This window comes from Ostrea edulis, chromosome 5 (genome assembly GCF_947568905.1).
Source record: "Ostrea edulis chromosome 5, xbOstEdul1.1, whole genome shotgun sequence".
Taxonomy (NCBI): Eukaryota; Metazoa; Mollusca; class Bivalvia; order Ostreida; family Ostreidae; genus Ostrea; species Ostrea edulis.
In genome coordinates this window covers 26,521,665-26,527,664 of record NC_079168.1, presented here as the reverse complement: position 1 = coordinate 26,527,664, position 6,000 = coordinate 26,521,665, and positions in this window count along the sequence as shown.

Here is a 6,000-nt window from a genome sequence, read left to right as displayed (position 1 = left end):
AAGAAAATATCTAAATTATAAACCGTATTGGAATATTATTATGTTATTATCATTATTATAATTATACTTTGATATTTTATTGAACATAGATGTTGACTACAGACTGGTAGCTTGGCTTGTGACAGGCTTCTCCGTCGTCAGGTTCTCATATTGACGCCTGCATGTGTGTCTCTCGTCTGGTTTACTGCGCGGGAACTTGTTCTGCGTGTTGTCAGTGTTTGGAATGAGGCGGGCTGCTGACTTGTGGGTTGGTGTTGCAAGGGTTTGGGCAGTCTCGTTTGGGGTCGGCGAATCACAATTTTGTGTTCGTTGTAGCGAGCTGGTTTGTTAACAGGGCCTGCCGTTGGTAAGGATAGGGTGATTTTGACTTGTTTCGTGCCAATACGCAATTTCCGAGTTGCCCAATAATTCTTTCCCTTTGTGGAACTCTTACCAAAGTGAGACGCAAAACATACTTTCGCGGGTGGGTACAAATGCTCATCACTGCGTTCATATATTGCCTAAAGGCCGATTATCAGACATCGTGCAACCACTCAAACTGCTGGAACCCACAAATTTAGTAAGTTTATGATTATTTGATAATAAAATAGCTCAAACAAAAATCTATAATCACCAACTTTCTTTGAATAAAATATCACTTGTGCAGAAGAGGAAATAAAAAGTAAATTCATATTTAATTCAAACAAATATTATCCTTCATATGTTCAGTTTAATGTATAGCAACGGCTGATATAAACAAAATTTACGCTTTCATAACTTATATCCTTATTTACATAGCTAGTCTATGATATATGTATACATCTTGTACCCACCCAAGCGTTCAATGGAAGACTGAATGTGCCTCCATCACAGAAGAGTTGACATCTCGGAACTTACGTATTGGGGTCGTTCTTTGCACACGGGTTTAGACGACGGGTTGCTCGATTTGCCCGCTCGGGTTGTGGGGCTCATGGCGAATGTGGCCGGTCAGCAGAAGACGCTTGCTCTTCCTGGGCACCTGGCGGCCGTTTCACTAACCGATCGTAGATCGTAAACGTACGATTACGTTTAAGATCATTTGACTCGCACGTATACGAGCGTTTCACGAAACCTATCGTAGTCGTAACACTTACGATTGCGATTTACGTCTGACTTTTTAGACCTCTTTTCTCTATGGAGGTAGATTTAAAATTAATCTTATCATGGAGAGAACTATTCAATCATTATTTCCTCATGGTTAAAGGTTTTAAACATATCATTATCGTCTGGAGTAACCCTAACAAGTTGTCAACAAAAATAATGGAAATTTTGAGCCCGATCTCTACTGTAACGTTTAAACAATTGATAGGATAATTTTTATTGACTTTCATGTAACTAAAAGTTTGGAAAAAATGATATAAGAAATAACATAAAAGATTTACATTTTAGAATTTTAAATGTAAAGTAAACTATGTTCAAAGGATTAAAAAAATATATAAGAAAATGAAATATTGATAAAAAAAAAAATAAATAATAATAAAATGAAAATAAAATTACACACAAGTATAGGTAATTTTATCCTGCATCAAATCATGGATATATATATATAGATATATATATATATATATATATATATATATATATATATATATATATATATATATATATACATGAAATCCGGCGTTAAAACATTGTTGTAAAATACGCTATAACACTAATGACATATCTATTCACTTATTTGTTTAAATTTTAAACAAATCATAGGCTCAATTTGTTCCTTAAATGACTTTAAATTTATTTTCCCCATGCGTTTGTATTTTATATACATATATTTTTTCCGTTTAGGCATGTAAGCATATTCTAACTTCCATCTTTACGTGATGATGTATATTCCAGATCATTTATTAAAAATTATTATTATTATTGCACTGCCGGTGAAGGGCTGCAAAATTTAGGCCTATACTCGGCTCTTACGGCCATTGAGCAGGGAGGGGTCTTTATCGTGCCACACCTGCTGTGACACGGGACTTCAGTGTTTGTAGTCTCATCCGAAGGACCGCCCCATTTAGTCGCCTCTTACGACAAGCAAGAGGTACTGAGGACCTATTCTATCCTGGATCCCCACGGGATTGTACTTTATAACAAGGGGTCGGAACCCCAAGGATCCGATAATGACCCTTCCCTTTTCTGTGTACTGTATACATATAGGTCTAGGTTTGTATGTTTAATTTCTAACGACCTTCATAAAACTACAGAAACGTTCCACTTGCAAAATTGGGATTTTAACCTCTCTCCCATTACCAAATCATGTTATTATCATATTTTCCTTAAAATTTGTAATGTTTATCATTCGAATGTGCATATATTATGCAGTTAGTCAGTTGCATCAAAAGTATTGATCTGACGGAAAAAAAAATAACTGAGTCCGTCGAATCGCAACGTCTCGGATTTAAATGAACTGTTTCTAAAGAAACTTAATTTCTGAACATGTCTATGAGAATTACTTGAATTCTGCCTAATGTTAAATATACATGTACACTAACGGTGATGCAGGCACGTGTAACAATAGCTGCAGAACTGTAGCTCTAAGAAAAAAATTATGTTGACACTCCGGTCTGTCAACATAATTTTTTTCGGAGAGCTGCAGCTAATGTAGCAATAACACCCCCCTCCCCATATTACTTTTCTAACAACTGTTCTCGTTATCATTACATGCAAAGTTTGACATATGGACTACACCCCCCCCCCCCCTCCTCACTTTTTATGAATTCATTGCCTTTACATTTACTTCAGCAGACTGGTCACAGGGGCTAGGCCCGTTTTGGACCCGAACTCTGTGATACAATAAATTTACTATATCTGTGGTATCACAGAGCCCGGGCCCAAAACATTTTTAACTTCTTGATAACTACCATTCCAATTCTCTTTAAATTTGGTATGAAACATCTTTGGGACAAGGGGGACATACATATAAATTGTAAATTTCAGGGTTCTTGCCTCCCTGAGGCCTTAGGGGCGGGGCAAAAACTGCCAAAATTAATGAATTCCCCATATAGTTTTGTCTCTACAACCACATATCTTTATGAAAAACTAAATGCATAGTGATACAAAGCAAAAATGCCTTTACCAAAATTGTGAATTTCATGATCCCCGAGGTAGCGGTTCTCTTCCCAGGACGGGACCAAACTTGGTATATACTAGTAGTGTATATACCGGTATGTAAAACATTTAAATTATTTATTTTTAGTCTATATTGATATTAGATGGAAACTAAATGGATATGTAGAAAGAACACGTAGACTAGAACTTTACAAAAATTGTAAATTTGATGATCCCAAGGTTAGGGGTTTTGGTACCAGGGTGGTGCCAAAATAGTCAGTTATTAAAGGTGTTAACAATTGAACATTTTTTAACTTATTCGTGATAACTGTCATTCCAATTCTTCTCAAATTTAGTATAAAGCATCTTTTTGGACAAGGGGTGCGTAAATTGTAAATTTCAGGATTCCTGCACCCCTGGGGCCTTAGGGGCGGGGCAAAAACTGCCATAAATCGACGAAGTGTCAAAGATCTACGTGTGCAAAAAAATAACATAAAGACACAGTGATGTGGAGTAGGAAAGCCTCTACAAAAGCTGTAAATTTCATGATCCCTGGGGTAAAGGTTCTGACCCCTGGGTGGGGCCTAAACTTAGTATCATATAGCGTATATGTGTTAAATATAGATCTAGATAATATCTTCTTTAAAAAAAATTAGTGCTATTGATACTAAATTGAAACAAAATAGATAAATGGAGGGAGTAGATAATCCTTTACCAAAATTGAAAATTTGATGACCCCAGGGGGTAACGGTTTTGGTTCCAGTGTGATAGTGATTATTAATCCCCTACCGACGAAGTCGAAGGGGACTTTAGGTTTTCGCTCCGTCCGTCTGTCCGTCCGTCGGTCAATCCAGTTTTCCGCACTTTTTTTCTCTGTTCTTGCAGATATTTATTTCATATTTGGTATGTTGCTTTGCCATAACAAGTTACAGATCAAATTTGAATTTTGTCTCGGTCCATTGATTTTTCACTTAGTTATGGCCCTTGGTCTTAGAAAAATAGCATAAATTATCAGTTTTCCAGACTTTTTTGGTTGTGCTTGCAGATATTCATTTGATATTTAGTACATTGCTTTGCCAGAACAAGTTACAGATCAAGTTTGAATTTGGTCCCGGTCCGTTGATTTTTCACTTAGTTATGGCCCTTGGACTTAGAAAAATAGCATGAATTATCAGTTTTCCGAAATGTTTTTGGTTGTGCTTGCAGATATTCATTTGATATTTGGTACATTGCTTTGCCAGAACAAGTTACAGATCAAGTTTGAATTTGGTCCCGGTCCGTTGATTTTTCACTTAGTTATGGCCCTTGGACTTAGAAAAATAGCATGAATTATCAGTTTTCCGAAATGTTTTTGGTTGTGCTTGCAGATATTCATTTGATATTTGGTACATTGCTTTGCCATAACAAGTTACAGATCAAATTCGAATTACGTCTCGGTCCGTTGATTTTTCATTAAGTTATGGTCCTTGGACTTAGAAAAATAGCATGAATTATCAGTTTTCCGGACCCTTTTTTTTTTTTTTGGTTGTGCTTGCAGATATTCATTTAATATTTGGTACATTGCTTTGCCATAACAAGTTACAGATCAAGTTTGAATTACGTCTCGGTCCGTTGATTTTTCATTAAGTTATGGCCCTTGGACTTAGAAAAATAGCATGAATTATCAGTTTTCCGGACCCTTTTTTTTTTTTTTTTTTGGTTGTGCTTGCAGATATTCATTTAATATTTGGTACATTGCTTTGCCATAACAAGTTACAGATCAAGTTTGAATTACGTCTCGGTCCGTTGATTTTCCATTAAGTTATGGCCCTTGGACTTAAAAAAATAGCATGAATTGTTAGTTTACATCCAAGTTTCTTATCTTTGTAGATAAGAGTACTACACTCATTAAAACTTCTAGCATAGTAATACAACAATATAGCTAAATTATTCATGATCACATACATGTCACAGTTTATTGACTTGGTTAAAGACCTAAACCTTATTATAGATTTGGGTTTTTTTCCTGGTCTAGTCTCTACTCGAATAGTAGTTGATTTCCAACCATTCCTATCCTGGTTCCCCAATTTTCGCATTTACCATAACCTACATAATGAACTTTGAATATTGTTGTGGTATAGTAATTTTTGCAACCGGTAGGGGACTATGTATTGCCATGCAATGCTCTCAGAATGATTGTTGTCTCTATTATTTGAAAGACATCTTTACATTTCCTGATACGGTATAAAAACTACATGTAAGTGCATATTTAGAAAAAGCAGGAAAGGATGTACCAAAATTGTGAAAGTTGCAACCTTAGGGTTTTTACTCTAGGACAGGTCCAGATTAGTCATATTGAGTTAATGTTACATATATTTTAGAATATCAAGTTTTCAACAGTATATATGCTGCACTCATTTTGTATGTGGATGACCAAAAATAATTCATGGATATTTAGTTCATGGACATAACCATGCCTTAGGAGAACCCCTAACGCTTTATCAATTTAAGGAGGTATACAGCCTCGTCATAACGGCTGACTTCCTTTTAAAACATGAATTCTTTTAGATTTTATTGCCTAGCTGGGCAGCTCAGAAGGTTAACGTGTAGATTACCTAGCTGGGCAGCTCATTGGATTTACGTGTAGATTGCCTAGCTGGGTAGCTCAGTAGGTTAACGTGTAGATTGCCAAGCTGGGTAGCTCAGTAGGTTTACGTGTAGATTACCTAGCTGGGTAGCTCAGTGGGTTTACGTGTGGATTACCTAGCTGGGTAGCTCAGTCGGTTTACGTGTAGATTGCCTAGCTGAGTACTCAGTAGGTTAACGTGTAGATTGCCTAGCTGAGTACTCAGTAGGTTAACGTATAGATTGTCTAGCTGGGTAGTTCAGTAGGTTTACGTGTAGATTGCCAAGATGGGTAGCTCAGTCGGTTAACGTGTAGATTGTCTAGCTGAGTACTCAGTA